We start from the raw sequence: 26,545 nt of genomic DNA on the forward strand, positions 1-26,545 counted from the left end.
GCAATAACTAGTGTTGGCAAAGATGGGGTGAAAAAGAAACTCTTGTGTACTATTGGTGGGAATATAAATTCAACCACTATGGAAAACACTATGAAGGTTCCTCAAAAAATTAAAAATAGTGTTACCACATGATCCAGTAATTCCACTTCTGAGTTTATAACCAAAGGAAATGAAGACAAGATATCAAAGGGATATATGCATTCCCATGTTTATTGCAGCTTTATTTTTAATAGCGAAGATATAGAAACAAGCTAAGTGTCCATCATGAAAGTATGGATAAAAGAAGATGTTATATATGCAGAATGGAATATCATTCAGCCATGAGAAAGACGGAAATCCTGCCATTTAAAACAACATGAATGGACCTTGAGGGCATTATTCTAAGTGAAATAAATTACACAGACAAAGACCAATACTATATGATCTCACTTATATGGAATCTACAAAAGCTGAACTCATAGAAACAGAGAGTAGAGTGGTGGTTACCAGGGGCTGGGGGCTGGGGGAATTGGGGAGAAGTTATTTAAGGGTACAGACTTATAATTAACAGATAAATAAGTCCTGCAAGTCCAATACATAGTACAGTGATTATAGACAACAATACTGTACTATAAACTTCAAAGTTGCTAAGAGACTAGATCATCATTGTTTTCACCTCAAAAATAAATTAAATTATGTGATTTGATAGAGGTGTTAACTAAGACTATGGTGGTAATCAGACTGTAACATATAAATGTATTAAGTCAACACATTGCACATGTTAAATTTATACAATATTATATGTCAATTATGTTTCAAGTTTTTTTTAAAAAAACAAAAGAGAACTTTTGACTGAGTGTAAGCATTATTGAAAGGCTAGCGTATAAATATATTGTAAAGGATGCATAAGATTTTGAAAGATAGATGTTTTAGAGGAGGGCATTTCAGGCAGAACAAACAGTAGCATAAAATATCCATAGACACAGTTACTTATGTAAAGAAAATGAGTAACAGGCTGTAGATTTACAGCATGCTTTAGACAAATAACAGGAAACAAAGTAGAATGTTGAATTTCTTCCAGATTTTAAGAAAATTAAACATATCTTAAAAATAGCTTGTTCTCCATATGGAATCCACAGAAGAACTTTTAAGTTATACATGAAGAAGAGAATGGCTAAATGCAGGGACACTGGTTAGGAAGTTTAGCCACAGTCCAAGTAAAGGAATATAATAATTAAATCAAATAAAATGACAATGAGAATGGGAAAGGGGAAAGCTTAAAAGGAAGTCACCAAAAAAATAAAACAGAGAATTTAAAACCCAATGTTGGAAAGTAGGAAGAGAGCGGCATCAAGGAGTTCGCTTAGATTTCAAATTGTGATTACATAGCGAATATTATACTATGAATAAAAACTAAAAAAAGTAATAAAAATAAAAATTAAAAATAAAGAGTAAGAAGAAGAAGAAGAAACTAATTTGGAGACAAGGGCCATTTACAGCCTTAGTTATGCTGGTCATTTTAGAATATTTAAGTAAAGGTAATGAGCAAGTAAGTGAATATGTGGTTTTTGGAGGCTAAGAAATAGGCCCCTGGGATTATGAAAAAATAAGATCATTTCACCTAGTGGCAGCCCCCAACAATAAAGAACATAGGAGGTAACCAGTGGAGAATGGTTACTGTTGGGAACTAAGTGAAGATAATGGTTGTTAGAGAACATATTAAAATATCTAAACCAAAATAGCTTTTAAACTTGTAAATTGAATATCATTTACTGTAGTTATCATTTTCTGTGTAGAAACAATCAGTAGGATGATCAGAGTTAAAAGTCCGATGCAGAAACAAGGGTAAGTTTTATGAAACAAGGGATGGTTACTAAAGATAAGTCACTGAATGTGAAGGCTGGGAGAAGTCTTAAGGGTTGGTTATCAAGTATCTATAGTGCAAGTTCCTCTGCCGGAGTGAAAAAAATTATGGAATTGTAGGACAAATACTGCCGCTACTCTTTCAAAAGGTTTGGTAGCAAGAGGACAAGACAAAGTGACACCTTGAGAGACTGTCAGTGTGAGTAAAAGCTTTTCAAAGAAGGAAAAATTTAAGTATATTAGTAGGCAGAGGAAATGTAAGGGGAAAAAAGGAAGCGCATAGAAAATGGTGTTTAATGGAGTGTATTTTCAAGAAAGGAAGAAAAGATTAATGTCAAAGCCTAGATAGATGGTTCAGCACTAAAACAATGGAGGAATTTAGGTTGTTTTATTATTTTGTTTGAGACAGAAATGCAGAGTAAGATGCCAGGTATAGATGTGAGGTCTTTATATACAGGAGAGTCTCCACACATCATTTGCTGTGGTATTAATAAACATAGTTAAGTGGGAGATGAGGACTTTAACCTGAGAAGGAGGGAATACGTTAGAATATAAAGAAAGGGTTGAAATCCCTTTTTAAGATGATGCAATATCGAATCAGGAAACAAATACCACTCCTGAGCAGTAGTGGGAGAGAAGTAGGATTGGGAAGTAGGGATCTGTAGTGAAACTAGCACTGTTTACCTACTTTCTCTAGTAAGGCTGAAATAGTCTAGAAGAGTGAAGGAATACTATAAGGACCACTCAGAGTTGGGTTTATTAGAATGCAGGTAGCAAAAGCCAAACAGGTGAGAGATTTTACAATATTAATGAGAAAACCACTGAGGAGGCTATATATGGTCTCATAATCCATGTTATGGAGAAAAATGAAGTTAGACAGAGGTGGATGAACCACAAATATAAGGACGGTTCAAGGGATTAGACTTCGCAGTGAAAACAAAGTTCAAGTTAGTTGCTAATGAAGGTATAGAACGGGTGGAAAGTAAGTTAGTTCTGCCAGAGAGGGAAATTTCAGAGTTTAAAATCAATACTATTGACCGAGGACACATAGTGAGTGAAAGAGTAAGCTCTTATTGATCCAGAATGTTTGAGAAATGAGATATCTAAGTAAATGTACTGACTTAAAATTAGTATTATGTATGTAAAAAAAAAATCTATGTAATACATTTCTACAAATAATTAAGTGCATGAGACTTTGCCAGATGAACTATTATTTTATTCCCAACAGTCATGGTAAATCTGAAATTTTAGGCATCCCAGTCCCAAGTCAATATTAGTGATACATTTAAGTAACATGAAGGAGTATACATTTATTTCTTTCCTTGTCTATTTACCTGCCTATGTATGTGTTTATTTTTATACTTGTATCTACATCTATAAAACATTCTGGTTGGATTGTGTAGACCTAGGTGTGTGGAAGCTACTCTCACATACTGCAATATTCCCTCATAGGTATGTTAGACTTTGCTAGGAGGCTGAAAGGAGGGATGAATTGCTTCAATATTCACTCAGTTGTATATACTATGTGAATCAATGTAAACTAAAATGTACCTTTGGAAAACTAAGAGATAGAAAGGTCTTGGAGGACAACAGTATTTAGGATAAAAAGATAGAAGAAAAGACAATAAGGCCATCAATGGCCATAGAAGGTTTTCTTCCCATGGAGAGGGCTGAACTACATATGCATGGAAACTCAGCTAAATGCAAAGCTCAGGACTCCTCTCATTCCTTGGTTTCCAACTATTATTATGGTATTTTCTGCATAATATTTTTTATACACAAAGGGATATATAGCATAAATTGTCAATTTTGAAGAAAAACTTTCATGGTGATGGTTACAGTTGAAGATAGATTGCATCTCAGAGAAAATTAAAGTCAGGCTACCTTAATCCATTATAATCAATTTATATTGTGCAATTCAATTTGGCACTTAACATCAGGCATAAAAAAGGCATAATTGTTAGCTGTGTGGAGCAACAAAAGGAGTAGCATTAACTAGCTATCCTCTGTTTCAAAGGTTTTGGATACTTATATATTTCTCCACATTGGATAAGATGCAAAAAAACAGAATCTTAATTGTTCCTATTGAAGCACAGCTTGAGTGAATTATCTACCCTAACACCCAAACTAAAATCTTTTGTTTTAAGGAAAGGCAGGAGTAGGGTTTTGTTTGTAAGAGTAAACTTGGTTAGAGGAGGCTAAATTGCAGTGAGGAAGAGAGACAAAATATATAAGGAAAATGCATTTCCCTCTCATGGAACATTCAGAGAGGAGCAGTCCAGGGCTGGTGGGTGATTCTGCCATCCTCAACACACAGCTTCCAACATTTCTCCAGCCACCATGAAGGTTTTTAGACACCATCAAATATAGGAAACAACTAGTTAGATAGACTAACAATATAAAAACAGGTGACTTTTAACATTATATTATTTATAATCAACCAACAAATATATGCAAATTTTACTGAAACTGTGTCATAACCGAAAAGTATGTTAGCAGCTGAGTGTGTGCATGTAAGTGTCAAAATGAGTAAGACTGTTTCTAGATAGATTCAAAGAGTGTAGAGAGGAAAGCAATACTATGCCGAATTATATAGTCATACAACGTTTCTGTACCGCTTGAAATTGCAAAGCATTTTCCCACCTTTTTCTCTACTCGAGAAGATCTTGTGAGCTAAGCAGGGCAGGTATAATTATTTCTATTTTACAGATGATCCCTGGGTCAGAAGGTTTTCATGGCAGACATTCAGTCTGTAAACATGCACAAAGAAGCCACTGTGTGTCAGTTGTGATTCCAGCTGCACTGAGGATAGGAGGCAAAAACAAGTTGTTTGCTTCCCAGGGGCTTCCAGAGTAGCACAGAAAATAAGAAACACAAACCATTACTGTGATTGATACCAGTTAAATATAGAGTGAGTACGGGCAGGTTGAAAATGGTTTCAGCACTGAACTGTAAACAAGTACTCAGGTTATCTGAATTTGATTCTAGAGCCCCTTCATGAGAAATTGAGTAACAAACCATTAGATTTTGATTAATAATGTTACTGGAATTCAGAAAACGAAAGGACATCAGGATGTGTCAGAACTGTGAGAGGAAGTGGGTTTCAGTTTGATTTTGCAGAACAGGTCAATGGTTGGATAGGCGCGGGGAGGAAAGAAACATTCTGAAAAAAGTGATTATATTCATAAAGCGTACTTGACAAGAAGCAGAGAGTGTTGGGATGGAAGTGAATTCACCAGTCTGACAGGAACAGAGCACGTGGACTGGGGAAAAGAAGGAAATAAAGCCTCATTAGTAGAAAAGCACAAAATTATGAGTGACCTTTAATGCCAGGTAGGAGAATTTGGTCTTCATAAAGAAGGCAATAGATTCTAGGAGTTTCCTGAGCAGAAGAGTGACATAACAATAGTGGTATTTCAGAAAGATTATTACAGTGAAAGGGTGAATTAAAGAAAGAATGAATAGAGGCAGGCTACTCAGTTAAAGAGCTGTTGCAGTATTTCAAGCACAAAGTGATGAAAATCTGTCTAGGCTTCAGTCTTACTAGCCAGAATTGAGAAGAAAAGATATATCAGAGAGACATTTTAGAAGAAAAATGACTGAACACAGTGACAGACTACCCCTAGGGAATTTCAAAATGGAAAGGATCAAAAATTACTTTTCTCTTTGTACTCATTATACTTTTCATCTCCTTGTATTTTCCATTAATTCTTTATGACCTGCTATTTAAGCAACAAGTGAGAATAGTTTAAACACTTAAGAAGAAATATGACTATCATTTTCTGAAAAGTACAATGAGATGAAACATGTTAAAATTACACTGTATATTAAGTGCTCAATAAATGTTCACAAATAAATTAAATCTTTAAATCACTGAATATAAAAGTAAATCCCTCTTTCAGAAATTAACTTTTGGATCTAGGGTTGTCACACTTGAGCTATATGAATCATGAAGTCAAGAAAAAAAAAAAAAAAATAGAGATTTTAAGTAGTGAAATGTCACCAGAGACTGCCTCAGAAATTTAAGAAAGGAGATTGACACAATCAACTTAAAAGGTGATATACTGAAATATAAATAAGTACCCCATCTAACTTTTTTTTTTATATATAACAGGTAAAATACTGCCTCCGCAAATTACCTAAACATAGATTGGTAGAACTAGAGTTCATTTAGGAAAGCTCCAAAATGAAACAATATCTGTTCAGTGACAAGAAAACAGAAATGAAATCTTGTCTTTGTCCATTTTCTGTAGTAGCTGAATTATGAGCAAAAGAAGGCTAAAAATAAAAACACTCTTAGTTTATTTCATGGAATTAAAATTTTGAATGACATAGAAATTAATTACAAGTATGAATCTTCCAATATCTTTCAATCAGCTCATTCTCACAGAGTATAGAGGCAAATATGTTGGAAAATGCCTTTAATTAACATAACGAGGAGTGACATTGTAAAACCATTGTTTGAATGTTAAATACACCATTTTACTTATTCAGGACAGCATATAGCTCAGTAAAATTTGAAGTTTATATGTTTATATGTTTATAAAGGCATTTGTAGATAATTTAAAAACAATCAGAAAAGCCAAACTAATCAATAATATAAAAATATAATAATTTCATAACTAAGAAAATTGCCACCCCTTCCACAAAACTTTCCTTGCGAAAATTTCATTTATATTACATTCTAACCAAAACATTGAAATAGCTTTGAAACATACAGAGTTGCTGTGAAATGAATCTCTAGTAAGCTAGTTGATTTGGAAAATTTCAATTATATTATTCATATAGACTCTAAAATTAAGGATCTCTAAAGGATCTATATCTCTATGAACTCATTGTATTTCTTCATTTACATTCTCAGTTGAGTATGATTTTGTTGAGTTCCCCAGGGATGAACAAATACATAAGTCACTTCCTTTCAAAACTTTTCCAGAGATTTATAGTTGGAATTAATCTGATTTCATTTTCTTACAGAAGTAAATTTTCATATCTCTTTTACAACACTTACATAGACATTCTGCTATGGATTCCTCTTCTCTGGAATGTATGAGCAACTCATTCAGTATTTGTTGAATAAGTACATTAAATTTTGAATCACACTTCTTCCTTTCCTGGAACCTTAACTAGAAAGTGCTCGGAAAATTAATTTGAGTCTCTTCATATTTTTCAGGTCCCTCACCAATATTAAATAACATGTTTAAAAATAAGATACATAATGTAGAGTTTAAACTTCTCTTTTATATATATTAAAAATATTTTAAAAGCCCAAATTGATTCAAAACACCATCCGATTTATCTGTTTTACTAAATTTAAAATGTTGAGATTAGGTCAAAAGTAAAAACATTTTATCTGGAACAATGGTAATGAAATAACATTTTAAAAAATTTAATGTCATTTTTTCTAATATTAAATTAAAACTTGTATCTAATCTATTGTTCTGCTATTTTCTTGAATGAATATTTAGCATAAGAACTCATATCCATATTTATTTTGTGTCTTTCTTTGGTTTTACTTTAGTGTTCAAATTGTTTATATTTTAAAATATTTTCCTTAGATAAAATTGCACATACAAATCATTTCAAGGTTGAAACTAGATGCATCTTTCAGTGATCATTGACTCTACTTCCTCATTTTAACATAAGCTAAAAGATGCTTGGATGTTGTATCTTCATCAGGAATCAACACTTAGATAATGTCAGAACTAGTGCTTAATTTTTTTGTAGGTCTCATTTCTTTATTCTTCCATTAAAAACTTAAACACTGAAGTACAGTCCTGAATATATACATAGATATATTGTTTATAAAGAGGAAATTAAACATTCAATTTGTCTCCTAAAAAAGATTTGTTCAATACAATAAAAGCACAAAAAGTACAATAAAATAATAAAACAGGTGTCCTGATTACATTACCTTTAGTAGAATCTACTTAAGATTGACTTCTGATGCTTCATTAATTCATTCAGTTTCCTACATTGCCTTTTAAATTCAAAAAGCATTCATTTTCCTTATAGTTCCATTGTCTTGCATGGCTAGTGTGAAGAAGGGATGTCTGACTTGGCTTTTAAAAGACAGCCTTTTCTCACTCTGGTTTCCTTATCTCTATTCTTACATCCCAATTAATATGTAAAACCTAATCAGGAACAAAAGATAAATCTGCTGATGGTGAAATAACATTTCAAGTGTTCTAGGCGTGAATTCCAGAGACATGTAATTTTAGATACAGGCGGGGCAATGAATTGTTGAGCTTTTTTTTCGCTTTTTTTTTCTTTCAATTAATTGAAGACAGAATTCTATCAGAGTCAGAGTTCATTTACCAGTTTAGTGAAATTTCTTAATACTTTATATATTTATAGAACTACACAATTTAGGATCATTTTCCCCTTTAATTTTTATTATAATCATGTCAGAATTTCCTTATTATATATCATACATGAAAAACTAATTCTCACAGGGGATAAATCATCTACCTTAAGTAACAAAAATTAATGTGTGTCTTAATTGGAATTTAAATCTAAGTTTTCTGATTAAAAACATGTGATAGTAGCAACATTCTCTGTCAATTCACCTGTTGCTTGTAACAACAATTTGTAACTTTCTTAAAGATTTTTCTCAAGGAGAAACATTTAAGTTTCTAGATGAATAAGACATTACTTCTTAATAACCTTCAAAACATACCACTACACACTTAGAATAAGCCTGCAGTTGTCAGGCTCCTGTTGGTTAATTTCTTTTGCTAGGAAGACTTGATCCCATTTCCATTGCTTTCCTGCTGGCAGGAATCTGCTCATGTCAAATCATATATATTAGAGCACTTTTTATTTTTCCTGTAATTCATCTATTTTTTTATGACAGCAATATGTATCCATGATAAAACTGTAACCTATAGAATAGGAAACATATTTAAGAATAATACAAGAAGACTGTATTTTTATAATTAGCATTCTCAAACAGTGAAATAGGCTTTTTCTTAAGTATTTATTACTGTACTGTAGATGGTGTTTGTTGTAAGACCATGTGTCAGAATTGCAATGAGAAGAAATAGCATCCAGTGAGAGATGGGTTTAGATTAGTGTTTCTCAAAATTTTGTAATAAAAAAAATCATCTAGGGAGTTTATTTAAAGTTTCTTTTCTTTGATCCAGGATATCTCTGTATTGATGATATCCCTAGGTAATTTTTATAATCTGGAGTTTTTGGAAACACTGCCTTAGATGGTCACAAATAAAACTTTCAACTCAAGAGAAAGTTGTTGCTTTGGGCTAGAAATTTGTCAAGTGAGGGCTTTAAATTTCCTAGCTTAAGGGTTAAAAATATTTAATAATGTGCTAGAATATATAGTATTAAAAAAAAAAGAAAGGAAGGAAAAGAAGAGAAAGGAAGAAAGAAAGGGAGAGCGGAAAAGAGGGAGAGTGAAAGGAAAGAAGAGTATTTAATACTTGTAGAATTTCTGCACTAAATTTCAACAATATCTATCTAGGGCACAGTAAGGAAAAAATAAATATGATTAAAATCCATAGTAAAATATGGATTCCTGGGCATTTTTTTCCTGTTGTCCACTTTCAGAAAATGTTTTTGTAATGGGAAAAGAATACAGAATTTTCGATTTCTATAAATTTCCTATAAGACTTAAGATGTTTGAGTGAAAGATGAACTAGGAAAACAAACATGAAATATCCAGATTCTTATAATGTCTTGGCTGGATCTAAGCCTGCTGTTTCCTTTCTTCCTTTTTTTTTTTTTTTTTTTTTGAATTAAAGGTATGCTGATATACATGTGTACTTCTATTTGATCATACATTTTTGATAAATTATAATTTAAATGATAAATTATCAAATAACTTTTATTTTTAGAGATGCTAAGCAGACTTTAAGGTTAACCATATGTTCAAAGACTGATATGATTCCCAGTCCAAAAGTATAAACAGCTTCTGTGAGTAGCTCTTAGAATGACAGCCTTTTAAAATAATCAGCAAGATACTTGTCTCTTTATATACAGCAAAATATACTTAGATAACATTTCTACAAGACAAAAAGTTGAAGCTGTTGTATTCCACTTTAATGTTTATGAATAATACATCCCAATACAATAGACATAGTGTCACTGATACCAAATTTATGGTGAAACTCCCCACTGAAATGACTCAATTTCAATGAGAGATCAGTTATCCAAATACATGTATTATCAACATAATGCAATTTGCTGTGCCTACATATGAAAGTGTTACAATGATTCACTTTGTTTAATGAACTCAAAATATAGCTAAATGCATTACAGTGCATAATTATAAAAGTTAGTTATCAGGCTTTGCATAAGAATATTTTAGATTAATATAATTTTATTATATATATTTTATTATACAGTCTGACAGTATGTTTGCTTAAGATATTTGATATGTAGTACTCACAGTGAAATAACAAAAAAATTCCCTAGGAAATAGAATCTTATTAAATATTTTATCATTTATAAAAATATTTGACTTGTTCTTTACAGGAAAATTGTCTTACTCTGGGTTTATAGTATGTTTGAAGTCTATCCTGATTCTCTTGGAAAGGAAGATAATAATGTTGTATTAAGATAGCATCTGGAATCTACTCAGATTTAAGTAGAAATGTTAGAGGATTTCTAATGAACATCTTGTTTTGAAAGTCCCCAGCTTCAGGCTCACGATAGAAGAATAGAGACTTGCTAAGGGTTTTAATATGTGAAATCTGAACTAGAACCCCATTTCTTTTTTCTTTTTTTTAAATTTATTGGGGTGACAATTGTTAGTAAAATTACATAGGTTTCAGGTGTACAATTCTGTGTTACGTAACCTATAAATCTCATTGTGTGTTCACCACCCAGAGTCAGTTCTCCTTCCATCACCATATATTTGATCCCCCTTACCCTCATCTCCTACCCCCAGCCCCCTTACCCTCTGGTAACCACTAAACTATTGTCTGTGTCTATGAGTTTTTGTTTCTCATTTGTTTGTCATGTCCTTTTATTGTTTTTGGTTTATATATCACATACCAATGAAATCATATGGTTCTCTGCTTTTTCTGTCTGACTCATTTCACTTAGCATCATACTCTCAAGATCCATCTATGTGGTCACAAATGTTCCTATATCATCTTTTCTTATTGCCGAATAGTATTTCATTGTGTATATATACCACACTTCTTTATCCATTCATCTATCGAAGGACATTTTGGTTGTTTCCATGTCTTGGCCACCGTAAACAAAGCTGCAATGAAAATTGGAGCACACGTGTCTTTATGTATAAATGTTTTCAGATTTTTTGGATAGATACCCAGGAGAGGGATTGCTGGGTCATATGGCAATTCTATTCGTAGTTTTTTGAGGAACCTCCACACTACCTTCCATAATGGCTGCACCAGTCTGCATTCCCACCAACAGTGTATGAGGGTTCCTTTTTCTCCACAGCCTCTCCAACACTTGTTACTATTTGTCTTGTTGATGATAGCCATTCTGGCTGGGGTGAGGTGATATCTCATTGTGGTTTTTGTTTGCATTTCTCAGATGATTAGTGATGCTCAGCATTTTTTCATGTGTCTATTTGCCATTTGTAAGTCCTCTTTGGAGAGATGTCTCTTCAGGTCCACTGCCCATTTTTCAATTGGGTTGTTTGTTTTGTTGTTGTTGAGTTTCATGAGTTCCTTGTATATTTTGGATATTAGCCCCTTATCGGAGGGACTATTTGCAAAAATCTTCTCCCATTCAGTCGGTTGCCTCTTTATTTTGTCGATGGCTTCTTTTGCTGTGCAGAAACTTTTAGTTTCATATAATCCCATTTGTTTATTTTAGCTTTTACTTCCATTGCCTTTGGAGTCAAATTCATAAAATGCTCTTTGAACCCAAGGTTCATAACTGTAGTATCTATGTTTTCTTCTATGCAGTTTATTGTGTCAGGTCTTATGTTTAAGTCTATGATCCATTTTGAATTAATTTTGGTACATGGTGACAGATACCAGTAGCAGTCCAGTTTCATTCTTTTGTATGTGGCTTTCCAAATCTCCCAGCACAATTTATTGAAGAGGCTGTCTTTCCTCCGTTGTATGTTTTTACCTTCTTTGTCAAAAATTATCTGTCCATATTTATGTGGTTTTACTTCTGGGTTCTCAATTCTATTTAATTGGTATATGTGTCTGTTTTTCTGCCAATACCATGCTGTTTTGATTATTGTAGCCCTGTAGTACAAGCTAAAGTCAGGGAGTGTGATACCTCCAGTATTATTCTTTTTTCTTAAGATACCTTTGGCTATTCGGGGTCTTTCGTGCTTCCAAACAAATCTGATGATTTTTTTGTTCTATTTCTTTAAAAAATGCCATTGAGATTTTGATAGGGATTGCATTAAATCTGTATATTGCTTTGGGTAATATGGCCATTTTAACTATGTAGATTCTTCCAATCCCTGAGCACGGAATGTATTTCCATTTATTTGTGTCTTCTTCAATTTCTTTCAAAAATGTCTTATAGTTTTCAGCATATAGGTCCTTCACATCCTTGGGTATGTTTATTCTTAGGTATTTTATTCTTTTTTCTGCAATGGCAAAAGGAATTGTTTTTTGTAGTTCTTTTTCTGAGATTTCATTGTTAGTATATAGGAATGCAATGGACTTTTGTACGTTGATTTTGTAGCCAGCAACGTTACTGTACTCGTTGATTGTTTCTAATAGCTTTTTGGTGGAGTCTTTAGGGTTTTCTATATATAGCATTATGTCATCTGCAAAGAGTGATAATTTAACTTCTTCATTCCCAATTTGGATGCCTTTTCTTTCTTGCTCTTGCCTGCTTGCTTTGGCAAGGACTTCCAACACTATGTTGAAAAGCAGAGGTGATAGGGGACAGCCCTGTCGTGTTCCTGAATGTAGAGCAAAAGGCTTCAGTTTTTCACCATTAATTATGAGATTAGCTGAGGGCTTGTCATATATGACCATTATTATGCTAAGGTATTTTCCTTCTATACCTATTTTATTAAGTGTTTTAATCATAAATGGATGTTGGATCTTGTCAAATGCTTTTTCTGTATCAATTTATATGATCATATGATTTTTGTCCTTTATTTTGTTTATGTGATGTATCACATTGATGGATTTGCAGATGTTGAGCCTTCCTTGAGCCCCGGGATAAACCCCACTTGGTCGTGATGAATAATCTTTTTAATGCATTGTTGTATTCGATTTGCTAGAATTTTATTTAGGATTTTTGCATCTGTATTCATCAGAGATATCGGTCTGTAGTTTTCTTCTTTTGTGTTGTCCTTACCAGGTTTGGGTATCAGGGTAATGTTGGTCACATAAAATGAGTTAGGGAGTATTGTCTGTTCTTCAATTTTTTGGAAGAGTTTGAGCAGGATTGGTATTAGATCCTCTTTGAAGGTTTGGAAGAATTCACTAGTGAAGCCGTCTGGTCCCAGACTTTTGCTTTTGGGAAGGTTTTGGATGACTGAATCAATTACATTACTGGTGATCAGTCTGTTTAGATTTTCCAGTTCTTCATGGTTCAGCCTTGGAAGGCTATGAGTTTCTAAGATCTTGTCCATTTCTTCTAGGTTATTGAAGTTGGTGGCATATACTCCTTCGTAGTATTCTTGGATGATCCTTTGTATATCTGTGGTGTCCGTGATAACCTCCCCTTTTTCGTTTTTGATTTTGTTAATTAGTGTCTTCTCTCTTTTTATCTTAGTGAGTCTAGCCAAGGGTTTGTCAATTTTGTTAATCTTTTCAAAGAACCAGTTCTTTGTCACATTAATTTTTTCTATTGTCTTTTTGTTCTCTATTTCATTTAGTTCTGCTCTGATTTTTGTTATTTCCTTTCTTCTGCTGACCTTGGGTTTCACTTGTTCTTCTTTTTCTAGTTCTTTAAGGTGTAACATGAGGTTATTTATTTGGGAGTTTTCTTGTTTCTTGAGATAGGCCTGTAATGATATAAATATCCCTCTTAAAACTGCTTTTGCTGCATCCCAAAAATTTTGGTAGGATGTATTTTCATTGTCATTTGTTTCTATGTATCTTTTGATCTCTCCTCTAATTTCTTCTTTGACCCAGTCGTTCCTTAAAAGTATGTTGTTTAATCGCCATGTATTTATGTTTTTTCCTGCTTTCTTTTTGCAGTTGCTATCCAATTTCAAAGCCTTGTGATCAGAGAATATGCTTGGTATGATTTCAATCTTCTTGAATTTGCTGAGGCTGATTTTATGTCCCAATATATGGTCTATCCTTGAGAATGTTCCATGTACACTAGAAAAGAATGCGTGATATTTTAGGATGAAGTGCTCTATATATGTCAATTATTTCATCTAATGTGTCATTTACGGCTGCTATTTCGTTATTTATTTTCTTTTTGGATGATCTATCCATAGCTGTCAATGATGTATATAAGTCCCCTAGTATAATTGTGTTTTGGTCAATTTCTTGCTTTAGTTCTCTTAGCAGTTGCTTGGTATACTTCGGTTCTCCTTGGTTGGAGGAATAAATATTGATGACTGTTATGTCTTCTTATTGTATAGTCCCCTTTACCATTATGAAATGTCCATCTTTGTCTCTTGTTATCTTTTTCAAACTGAAGTCTGTTTCATCTGATATCAGTATAGATACACTTGATTTTCTCTGGGTACCATTTGCTTGGAGTGGCAATTTCCACCCTTTCACTTTAAGTCTATGTTTGTCCTTGTAGCTGAGATGTGTCGCTTGGAGACAGCATATGGTTGGATTTAGTTTTTTGATCCAATCTTCTACTCTGTGCCTTTTTTTTTGGTGAGTTCAGTCTATTTACATTTAGGGTGATTATTGATATGTGAAGATTTCCTGTCGTTCTATCTTTAGTTTTCTGGTAAGTCTGTGTCTCCATTGTTTCTTTGCCTTTTTGTTGTTGTCTATTATTTCTGTGTGGTGGTATTCTATGATGTTTCCGTCTGTTTCTTCTTTTATTACAGTATATATTTCAGTTCTGGATTTTATTTTTTTTTTTGAGTGGTTACCCTTAAGTTTATGTAAAAGAAAATTTGATATTTAGAGTATTCCATATTCTTCAGCACACTTACTTTCTCTATTCCCATATTCCAGTTCAGGCTTTACTCCCCGCCCCTCCCTTTTGTGTTTTGGTTGCCACAAATTGTCTCTTATGATGGTGGTCGAATAGCCTCCTTTAGTATTTCTTGTAGTGCAGGTCGTGTATTAGAAAATTCCCTCAGCTTCTGTATGTCTGGAAAGGTTTTTATTCCTTCTTCATATCTAAAGGGTATCTTTGCTGGATATATTATTCTTGGCTCATGATTTCTCTCTTTCAATAGTTTGAATATTTGGTTCCACTCCCTCCTGGCTTGTAGAGTTTCTGATGAAAAATCTGATGATAATCTAATGGGCTTTCCTTTGTAAGTTACCGTTCTTTTCCCTGCCTGCCTTGAGGATTCTTTCTTTGTCATTGATTTTAGACAGCTTCAATACAATGTTCCTTGGAGAAGGCCTGTTGGGATTGAGGTAACTAGGTGTTCTATTTGTTTCTTGGATTCGAGGGTCCAGTTCTGTCCACAAATTTGGGAAGTTCTCATCAACAATTTGTTTGAATATATTCTTTGTTCCCTTCTCTCTTTCTTCTTCTGGTATCCCCATTGTTCTTATATTGCTCTTTCTGATGGAGTCAGAAAGTTCTTGTAGAGTTCTTTCATTTCTTTTAAGTCTCAAGTCTCTTTCTTCTTCCATCCGTGTCATTTCCAGGTTTCTAACTTCGATGTCACTGATTCTTTCCTCCATCTGGTAAACTCTACTACCTAAGCTGGTTATTTTGTTCTTAATTTCTTCTATTGAGTTCTTAATCTCCAGAAATTCTATTTGGTTCTTTTTTAAAATTTCAATCTTTTTCATAAAATGCTCATGTTGTTCTTTGATTGTGTTTCTGAGTTCATTAAACTGCCTGTCTGTATTTTCTTGCCTCTCGTTGAGTTTTTTCAGAACTACAATCTTGAATTCTCTGTCATTTAAGTCACATACTTCCATATCTTTAAGTTCCTTTTCTGGAGACTTTTCACTTTCTTTCTGAGCTATTTTGTTGCCTTGGTTATTCATAGCAATTACTGATTTATTATTTGTCTTCCTAAACATCTATGGGAGTGGCTTCTGCAACAGGTTAATAAGAAGAGGTCTTCCTTTTGTTTTCCAGTACTTGTTGGTAGAATGTTTTATTTTCTCTCCGACTGCCGCCTTTTTTCTCTCTCACACGGTAATGCTATGTTTTCTCTGCACTATTCCAGCTTCTCACACAATGGGGGGATTCCCTGGGAGAAGGGTTTCTCCTCTGTTAATAGTTCGTGTGGGTATGCAGAGAGTTTTTGAAGTTCTAAAGCTTTTCCTGCACCAGATTCAGAGCCTGTATGTTTCAGTAGTTCTGTTTACTCCTGCCCAGATAGGTGGGACCAGGGGTGGGGTGAGGTTTGAGAGGTGGCCCAGAGCAATGGCGGTGACCATCACCACAGCCAGTAGGACCCCATTTCTAACTACTGTGTTATATCTCAACCCCTGTGTACCTCTGGAGGAAATGCCAAAGACAACTTTTGCAATGGTACAAGAGGGATGGAAAGAAAAGAGTGAAGGAAAAGTCGGTTATTCCGTACCTTTTCTCATTGCCTTCCTTTATCATGTATTAGAGAATATACTCTAAATTCATCACTGTATGGTTTTTCAATGAAGGAAGGCCCATGCGAGATTACTCACCACACAGGGTGAGTTGAACAAATCCAGGCCAGTGAGCCAGCCCTGCACACAGGCAGAGGTGACTGCTAGCCTTGGCACATCATGACTAGACAGTGAAGTGTGCCTAGGGGAACATGCATGTCTGTGAATCAAGGAAGCCAGAACATTGAAAGTTTTAACATCTGGGAGCAGTTGTTTGTTATCAACAGAATAAAAGTGAGGTTAGCAATATGAATCTCCCATTGATATGATCCCCAACACCCAACCTCCAACCCCCAACCCTGTATAATGGAGGTCAAGCCTGATGTGGACAACATTTGTAATTGCCTAGCTCCACTATAAATATAGCCAGGTAGTTCTAGAACTATTTGCAGAGGTAAAACCTGGGGTGGAAGAAGAATTGAGGGGCTTGGATCTATTGAAGTTTTGTCTTAAAGTATATACTACTTCATTTGTCTCTCTAGTGTGAAAAATAATCACTTATTTCCATTTAGTTCCCTCCCCCCAATGTGTCTTTCAGCAGGATGGTGTGAGCTCCAGAAAGACAATAATCATGTCATAATTATTTCTTTTATTACTAGCACCTTGCATACAATAAAATAAAGTAAAATGAGAAAAGCACATGATAGCTGCTCAATTGTTATTTTTAGTATGTAAATTAATAAAATAAATCATGAAATAGATATTAGCAATATTTACTTGGTAGGAAAGTGTATTTTTATTTTACAAAATATTTTAAAAATAATTTATACTTTATGCCTAATATTATTTTGTGATTGATATGTGTCATATAGAGTATGAATATTCCTTGAAAATCAATAAGCATTCTGAAATCATTTGATTCTTTCTTTTTTTGCTGGTTTCTTCTGAACTTTCAAAAATATAATTATGACATTACACTAGATGTGGTTTTGACAGGGTGAGTTATTGGATTTCCAAAACAATAGATGTGGGTAAAATATTAGATTTGTCTTATGTCTAAAATTAGGACAGTAGCCACTCTGATCTGGAAGAATACCATTTCAAATGATAGTTTCTTGCAGACTGGTGAGAACGGGTGTATTTTAATTTTTTTTTTTTTTCAATTTAATCTCTCACAGTGTGTAGCCTCTTTCATAAATCTTTTCATGGAGGTGAAGAAATTATGAAAAAAGGTAGAAAATAATGATACTCAACATTTTCTTACTTATAAAAATGGAAAGTTTAAAGCATACCTATTATGTATTAAAGGGTATAAATTAGTCAGAGCTACTTTTAGATCTAATAAACCAGTAATGCCTTTAAAAACCTGTTGTTAAGAGTAGACAATATTGGATGATTAATAATAAAGGGATGATGCTGTAAAATGCCATCCTAAGAAATTTTAGTATCTCCAAACTGGGAGACTATGTTTCAGACTCCGTGAGTCCCAAGCAGCAGAAAAATTAAAGTGTTGGGGACACATGGATATGAACGGCCCATGTAGCTATAAAAGGTTGAAAAGCCACTTGACCAAAAGTGAAAATTCTGTTGTATATAAATAGAATTATCTATTAGTCCATTGATGATCACACCTGGAAAAGGGGTGTTGGGAAAGATTGAGTAGAACAAAATTGAAGGGGAAGGGAGGGAGAGGGTAGGACAGACTCGTTGGTCACCCGAACCAATTACTCACCAGGATTTAATGTCCTATGTAACAGTCAAATAAGCATGAGCTCAGTATCACAGTTTTATGAGGCATTGATGGAAACATGTTGTCACTATTTTTTACAAGATGCTCCTATTAAGGCAGGTAGGGAGATGGGGAAACTTCTCACTATACAAACTTCTTAAGAGTCTTACATCATCCAAACTTAAGCAAATTCACTCTCAGCTTTCAGAATAAAGGAGGGGAGCCCATTTGTCATCCACATTAAAGCCCACATTAGACTTTCAATTGGGCCCACCATTACCAATAATAAATACCACTGATCACAAGTATAATAATTAAACTGCTGACAGTTGTGCATACAAAGATCACAACAAGATATTGCTTTAGTTGCAGTTAAATAAGCAGTATACTGCATACACTACTAGACATAAGGGATGAGAGGCTAAAAGGTACATTTCCATCAAGCCTCTCTCTGATATGCATTTTTTTGAGACCATGTTATTAGAAAATAGATGGTCAGTAAGAGTGGAAATCAAAAGTCAAAACAGACAATGATGGGAAGGTGGCTTAATGGAGGCTGAAATTTTATTTGAGGAACAAGGAAGACAGAAAGTAAAGTGGCTATTATTTTCTTGCTGAGTCAGTGAGAGGGAAAAAGGAAATCCATGTTATAAAACAGGATGAAAAAGAATCTCATAAAAGTGTCTCTCAAATTCCCAACCAGATTGTTGTGTTTCTTACATTGAGGACAAGATGAAATACCAGAGAGGGGTTAGAATTCTGCTGACACATATTAGAGCGGTTGAAGTCTGGCTCATTGGGGTTGCACAAATTCTTCTGCTTAAGAACTTTTAACTTATGAATGTTTATAGATAGTAACAGTCACTCACCAGAGCATAAGCTTGTCAAGTCTGCCTATCATCAACAGATTTTGTGATCACACTGTTATTTTAGTCTCAGCCATTTTGCTGCCTCAGGCAGTGCAGTGGCTTTCAAATTTTTTGACCACAACCTACAGTAAGAGATACATTTTACATCCTGACACATAAAAACAGACATATATAATTCAAGAGAAAGAGTTACAAGATAATAGCACGTATGAAGTACTTTGATATTTCCTTTTCTTTGCTAATCTATTCTATGAATTGTGACTGTTGGTCACAATTCACTCAAGTATTATAGGTTATGTGTGATCTGAAGTGTGAAATATACTGGTATTAGGTTTTCCCCTTTTTTAACTGAAGCATGTCTGTTTATAAACATATTTCTTACAAACAAAACAACAAAATGCAATTATTTTAGAGACACTAGATAAAATAATAATATTTTTATAAAATATCAATAAAATATTTGATAAAATAAGAACAGTGGTGGTTTCCTGATGAATCTTATTTAAGATTAAGATGTACCTTTCATCACATGTACCATGGATCACTTATGTGTATCCCACGGACTCATGAACAAGTGGACTTATCAACCACCTGATGATGCTGTATATTTAGATTATAATAGGAAGTGTCAATCCAGGTGGATTCTATTATTTGCTATTATTTTGTTCTGTGTTTAACCCTTGATGTACTAATATATAAAAGTAAAATTTTGAATACAATTTTTTTATTCATTGTAATTTTATTTTAGGAGGCAGGTTATATTTACAAATAAACAAATTCACTTCTGAGTACATAAATATAACCAGATGTTTATTTACAATAAGAATTAATTTTGAAAGTCTCTACAGCTTTTATCTTTAATATCTAAAGCCACTATTTGTGGAATGCCTGAGATATAAAAAAACATTTCCAGAGAGTTTTTATCCATTTTAATTTTCCATATATATATATACATACACACACACACACATATATATATATGTATATATAAAGAAAGAGGGAGTGGGGCCATGACATTTTCAGTGAACTTCACCAAAATTCAAAAATATATATATGTATATATATATATATATATATATATGTGTGTGTGTGTGTGTATGTATATATATATGGTCTGAAACATGTGAGGAAGAAATCAAAGCAATTAGTTGCATAATCCGGAAAATATTTTAATCATTAATATCAACTGAAGAAAATAATTGTGATTTGGGTTAAGTTTTTTTGTAAGTTTGTTGTTCCTTTTCACTGGGCATAAACAGTCTTAATGATTTGGTCAAGTTGTTTGAATTTGATTTATGCTGAAATAACAGTTGGGGCCAAAATAAAGTTTAATCCAAATTTCATAGAGTACGGAAATCCCCTAAGTGTAACCAGATTTACAATTCCCTCTCATATACAAAATAACCGTTATGACTAAAGAGAAATTGAAATTATAGACTAATGAAGATACCACCTTGGGACAATTTACTAAAGAATCCAAGGGTATTTATAATTTCCTTTTAAAATTGATTAAAGATGAATTGAGATATAATATTCTAAATGAGAGTTTTGATTAAGTTATTTCATTTACTTGTTAAGCATGATTAAAGCGAACTGGAGTTCAGAGAAAGGGAAGAAATAAATTATTAAAAGAAAATAACCAAGGATCAATTAAGACAGCAAGTCATGAGGCAAAACAAAGACAGGTGATAATAAGATTGGATGGATTACAAAGAAAGGATAAACAGAGAATGCATAACCTCACTATGTGGCTAGAACATTAAACCTTGAGATGGAATAATTCAATTCCATAGGTATGCTCTAGCAAAATTTTACAATTGAAGAAAGATAATTCTGGGAATTTGCATCTTATTATTGAGATCAATTCAAGATTTCTCTCCAACCTGTAATATTAGCTGAGGAAAAAATCTCACTTTTGAGATATCTATGATTTATGTAGTTTTCTGAAGTCACTCGTTGTCTCTGGGTAAGAATCAGGATCTCTAGAAAGGACTGCCTTGCTTAGATTACATTCCTCAAGTTTTTGACCTAAGGCTGAAATCAAATGCTTGACTTACATTGAATCAAGTTAAACATCTAACTTTGGATATATGTATTTTTTTTCAATAGCAAATTAAACTATCTGAAATAAAAAATAGCCAAAAATAAATAAAACCAAAGAGGGAGTGGGGCCATGACATTTTCAGTGAACTTCACCAAAATTCAAAAATTTTAAGTAATATGTTAAGTTTTGTCTTTCAAAGATGAGAAAAATAATTACCTCAATAGATGAATTAAAAAGAAGTGTATTGACTGGATGAAGTATGAACAGAGTGCAACACAAATATGTGACTATGGACTTTTAAGGCTGCATATAACAATGGAATTAAAGTAACTTCCCCCATTACCATCATTACCCCACCAGAGTGATATATTTGTTACAACTGATGAGCCCACACTGACACATCATAATCACCCAAAGTCTATAGTTTACTCTAGGGTTCACACTTGGTGTTGTACATTCCATGGGTTTGCACAAAAGTATCATAACCTATATTCATCATTATACTGTCATACAGAGTATTTGCACTGTTCTAAAATTCCACTCTGCCCCACCTATTCAATCCTTCCCGCCACAACCCCTGGCAACTATTGATTTTTCAGTATCTCCATAATTTTGCCTTTTCCACAATGTCATGTAGTTGAAATCATATAGTATGTAACCTTTTCAGATTGGCTTCTTTCACTTTGTGGTACGCATTTGTTTCCTTCATGTCTTTTCATGGCTTAATAGCTCATGTCTTTTCAGCATTTTAATATTAAATGCTATATTTAACATTAAAATAATATTGTGTTGTCTGGATATACCACAGTTTATTTATTCATTCTCCTACTGAAGGACATCTTTGTTGCTTCCAACTTTGGGTGATTATGAATAAAGCTGTTTTGTTTTGTTTTGTTTTTGGTATTCTTTTTTAATTAAAGTTTATTGGGGTGACAATTGTTAGTAAAGTTACATAAATTTCAGGTGTACAATTCTGTAATGCATCATCTATAAATCACATTGTGTGTTCACCACCCAGAGTCAGCTCTCCTTCCATCACCATATATTTGATCCCCCTTGCCCTCATCTACCACCCACCTCCTCTCTTACCCTCTGGTAACCACTAGACTATTGTCTGTGTCTATGAGGTTTTTTTGTTTCTCATTTGTTTGTCTTGTTCTTTTGTTGTTTTTGGTTTATATGCCACATATTAGTGAAATCATATGATTCTCTGTTTTTTCAGTCTGACTTATTTCGCTTAGCATTATAATCTCAAGATCCATCCATGTTGTCACAAATGGTCCTATTCCATCTTTTCTTACCGCCAAACAGTATTCCATTGTGTATATATACCACGACTTCTTTATTCATTCATCTATCAAAGGACATTTTGGTTGTTTCCATGTCCTGGCCACAGTAAATAAAGCTGCAATGAACATTGGAGCACACTTGTCTTTATGGATAAATGTTTTCAGATTTTTTGGGTGGGTACCCAGGAGAGGGATCGCTGGGTGATATGGTAATTCTATTCATAATTTTTTGAGGCAAATAAAGCTGTTTTAAATATCCATGTGCAGGTATTTAGTGAAAATAAATTTTTGACTCCTTTGGGTAAATACCAAGGAGTACTATTACTGGGTCAGATGATGAAAGTATGTTTTTTTTGAGAAATCACCAAACTGCCTTCCAAAGGGGCTGTACCGTTTTGCATTCCTATCAACAATGAATGAGTTCCTGTTGCCCTATATCCTCATCAGCACTGGTGTTATCAGTGTTCTGGGTTTGGGTATTCTAATAGGTGTGTAGAGGTATCTCATTGTTATTTTAATTTGCATGTCCCAGATCGCATATTTCATATGCATACTTGCATATTCATTTCATATGCATATTTGCTGTCATCTGTATATCTTCTTCCATGAGATGTCTATTAAGGTATTTGGCCCATTTTTTTAATAAGGTTGTTTGTTTCCTTATTGTTGAATGTTAGGAGTTCTTTGTATGTTTTTGAATAACAGTCCTTTGTCAGATGTGTCTTGAAAATATTCCCACCCAGTCTGTGGCTTGTCTTTTAATTCTTCTGACATTGTCTTTTGAGGTGCAGAAATTTTAAATTTTAATGAAGACCAGCTTATCAGTTATGTCTTTTATGGGTGATGACTTTGTTGTTGTATCTAAAAAGTCATCACCATACCTATGTCATGTAGGCTTTCTTCTATGTTATGTTCCATGAGTTTTATAGTTTGACATTTTTACATTTGGGCATGTGGTCCATACCTGTTACATAATGGGTAAAACAAGTTATTTATTGTTTTTCTTTTCCTAATTCCTTCATTTTTGACTTTAAAATATAATGTTTTTTCCAGAAAAAAAAAAAAAAGATTTCCTTTGAATATCTATACGCTTGGGGAAAAAAGCTTCTCAGGTAGCACAAGATGCAGGGTTATCTTTCACGACTTCATTATAAACACATACACACAAAAATAACATAATGAGTGGTGTTAAACTAGGACAATTAAAGCTGGTATGGGGTATCATATATCAATGCTGCACTGTAGTCTCATAGCCTGTAATTACCGAATAAAGTGATCTTTCTTAAACAAAAATTTGTTGAAACTTTTAGAAGGATTTTTATTTTAGGATAATCTAAAAACTCTAGATCTTGTGATTCTTGATCTAGCTTCTGATGTTGTTTTGATAAGTAGTGCATGATATAATTTTACTAAACTACTTTTAATTCTTCGAGTATGACATGCAGTTGTTTTCCAGCTCTATTTTTTTCCATGTCTTGTTTCTCTCTTGTTTCTGTGTCCATACCTTACATTCCATGTCTTTAAATCATTTGTCCCAAAATATGATTACACATTAATTCTGCTAGGAAATCTCCCCTGATCCTCACATGAATTAATCAAGGGTCTTGCTTATTATGAGTGTAGTACATTTCAACCTATATGTTTTTCAATCACCAAGTTCATACTATATAATTATTGATCTATTTGCCCATATCCTTTCTGTAGTGTGAATCACTTGTTGTGTCTTTAAACATCTATTTTAATGCTTAGAATATCATTTGAGAGCCCTTGTGTACTCATTGATTGCGACACTCTAAGAAACTTGGATTGGACAATGGATGTTCACAGTTCTGTTTTTCTTCTTCTTAACTAAAGAGACTGACATCTTACAAGTAGTTACTACTTACTTATCATTTATTGGATATCTTTTAAATGCAAAATTCTGTAAAAGCTCTAATTTGATAAGAGAGTTGCTTCCCTCCAAGGGAATTGAAGGTTAGGAATGTAAACCTGTACAATAACAAAACAAGAAAATGGGTAAGAAATGAAGAAGGGACAGAGAAATATGTTGAATGTTTCATTAAAAGCATTGCAGTATAAAACATCAGTCTGATGCAGTGAGAATGAGCAATTGATTGCTTTTTTTTTTTTTTTTTTTTTTAGGGAGGGCACAGCTCACCGTGTCCCATGCAGGAATCGAACCACCAACCTTGGTATCACTAGCACCATGTTCCAACCAGTTGAGCTAACCAGTCACCCCACAATTGATTGCTTTGTTAAAAAGCTTAATTTAAGTGAAAATTTAAATATATATATATGCATATACATATATGTAGCTTAGATATTTGATTGGAATTTAAGATGTATGATAGTACTTTTATTCCTTAATTTTCACTTTAGGGCCAAGAATTTTCTTGTGTGAGTTTGCTGAAAAGGGGGCTGTGCGATTTTTATTGTATAAATGGTAGGCACAGTGTATCATCCAGAATTTTTCCGGTTTTTAATAAAGCAGTGAGAACTTAAAAGCACAGTTTGGATGAAGAAAACATTTCTTTACTTTTTTATGATTTCTATCCACACTAATTCTTCAATCTGGCCTATCGGAATTCAATCATATTTGTTTTACCTTTGTAGTATTTACAAGGCAATTAATGTCATGAATACAAATATCCATGTTCACACTCATATCTCATTAATTTATATAATAATTATACAGTTATAATAATAAATACAATACATAAATAGATTTGGGAACATATCTAATTTATACTGACACATTATGCTGATGCATTACTTTGTCATCTCAACCTTAACAGGGGAAAGAGAGAAAGAAAATGCTAAATATTTTCTCATAAGCAAAACAAACTGTCTCATCATGATGATTGTTAAAACAGCTTTCTTCATTGTTTAAAATTGCAAGATTATAATGCCCAGTGACATTGCCCTATTCCAGAGTATAAGCGTTTTGCCCCTTAACATTTAGATTTATATATAAATTAGTTTTTTGATTATTATAATGTTGAAAGCAGTTAGTGGCTTACCATGTTTTCTGTAAGAATCTTGTGGTAAAATTCACCTTTTTATATATTCAGCTTATTAAATTTGTTCCCATTGAAATTATGTATATATAGATAGATATAGAGATATATCTGTATGTATCTATATATAGATGATAACAATGCAGCTCCTAGATATGGATATATGTTGATATACACACATACATATATATATTTCAATGTTCATATATGTATTGAACATGGTGATGATAATAATGCAGCTTCTGCATATATATAGACATATAAATATACATATATGCGTATATATATACATATATACACGTATATATATGCAGAAGCTGCATTATTATCATCATAATGTTCAACACTGAAAAAAGCATATAATACTGGTTAAAATTTGTAAGTAATAATAAATATCATTTACTATTGAGCCTTAGGTATTAAAAAAATATTATTTCCAATCCAGACAGCAAAACTGCAAAAGGGATATTAGTATCTTTATCAGAAAAGTGAGAAATGATTTAGCTAAATAATTTAAGTGGATCACACAGGCAGCTATTTCCAAATGCTATTTTGAACCTAAACTTCGTGTTCTGTATTTTCTGCTAAACACTCCCACCTTTTGAAAAGAATGCTAAGCAGCAATTTAGAGGAAAAGCAATCAAACACATCAGAAAATATCAAAGCAAACAAATTAAATAAGATTATATTGGAATTAACTAAACACATTGTGGAGATTTCCACTTCTGCCCATGAAGGATTAAAAACTATGGGAATTGCTCTCTGTGAAAAAATGACTAGAAACATGGAAAGAATATATGAAATTGCGTTTACGTCACTTGTCTAAGATTTCTACCTCACCCCTAGAAATATCACCACTCCTCTATTGTCTTCACTTTCATCCTTTTAATAGTTGCTTAGGAGTAACAATATTTTAATATTGTTGTGATCAAATTTATCAGTTTATTTTTTGTGCCCTGCCTAAGAAGACTTTCCCTACTTCAAAGTCATGAAGATATTCTTCCATATTATCTTCTAAAACTTGTATTATTTGCTTATTATTATGTAGAGCCAAAATCTACCTGTTATTTTTTAATATTTTCATTAATATATAACTAACATACAATATTATATTAGTTTTAGGTGTACACATAGTTATTCAAC

The sequence above is a fragment of the Rhinolophus sinicus genome, chromosome 16 (assembly GCF_057876585.1).
Source record: "Rhinolophus sinicus isolate RSI-liver-muscle chromosome 16, RSI-T2T, whole genome shotgun sequence".
Taxonomy (NCBI): domain Eukaryota; kingdom Metazoa; phylum Chordata; class Mammalia; order Chiroptera; family Rhinolophidae; genus Rhinolophus; species Rhinolophus sinicus.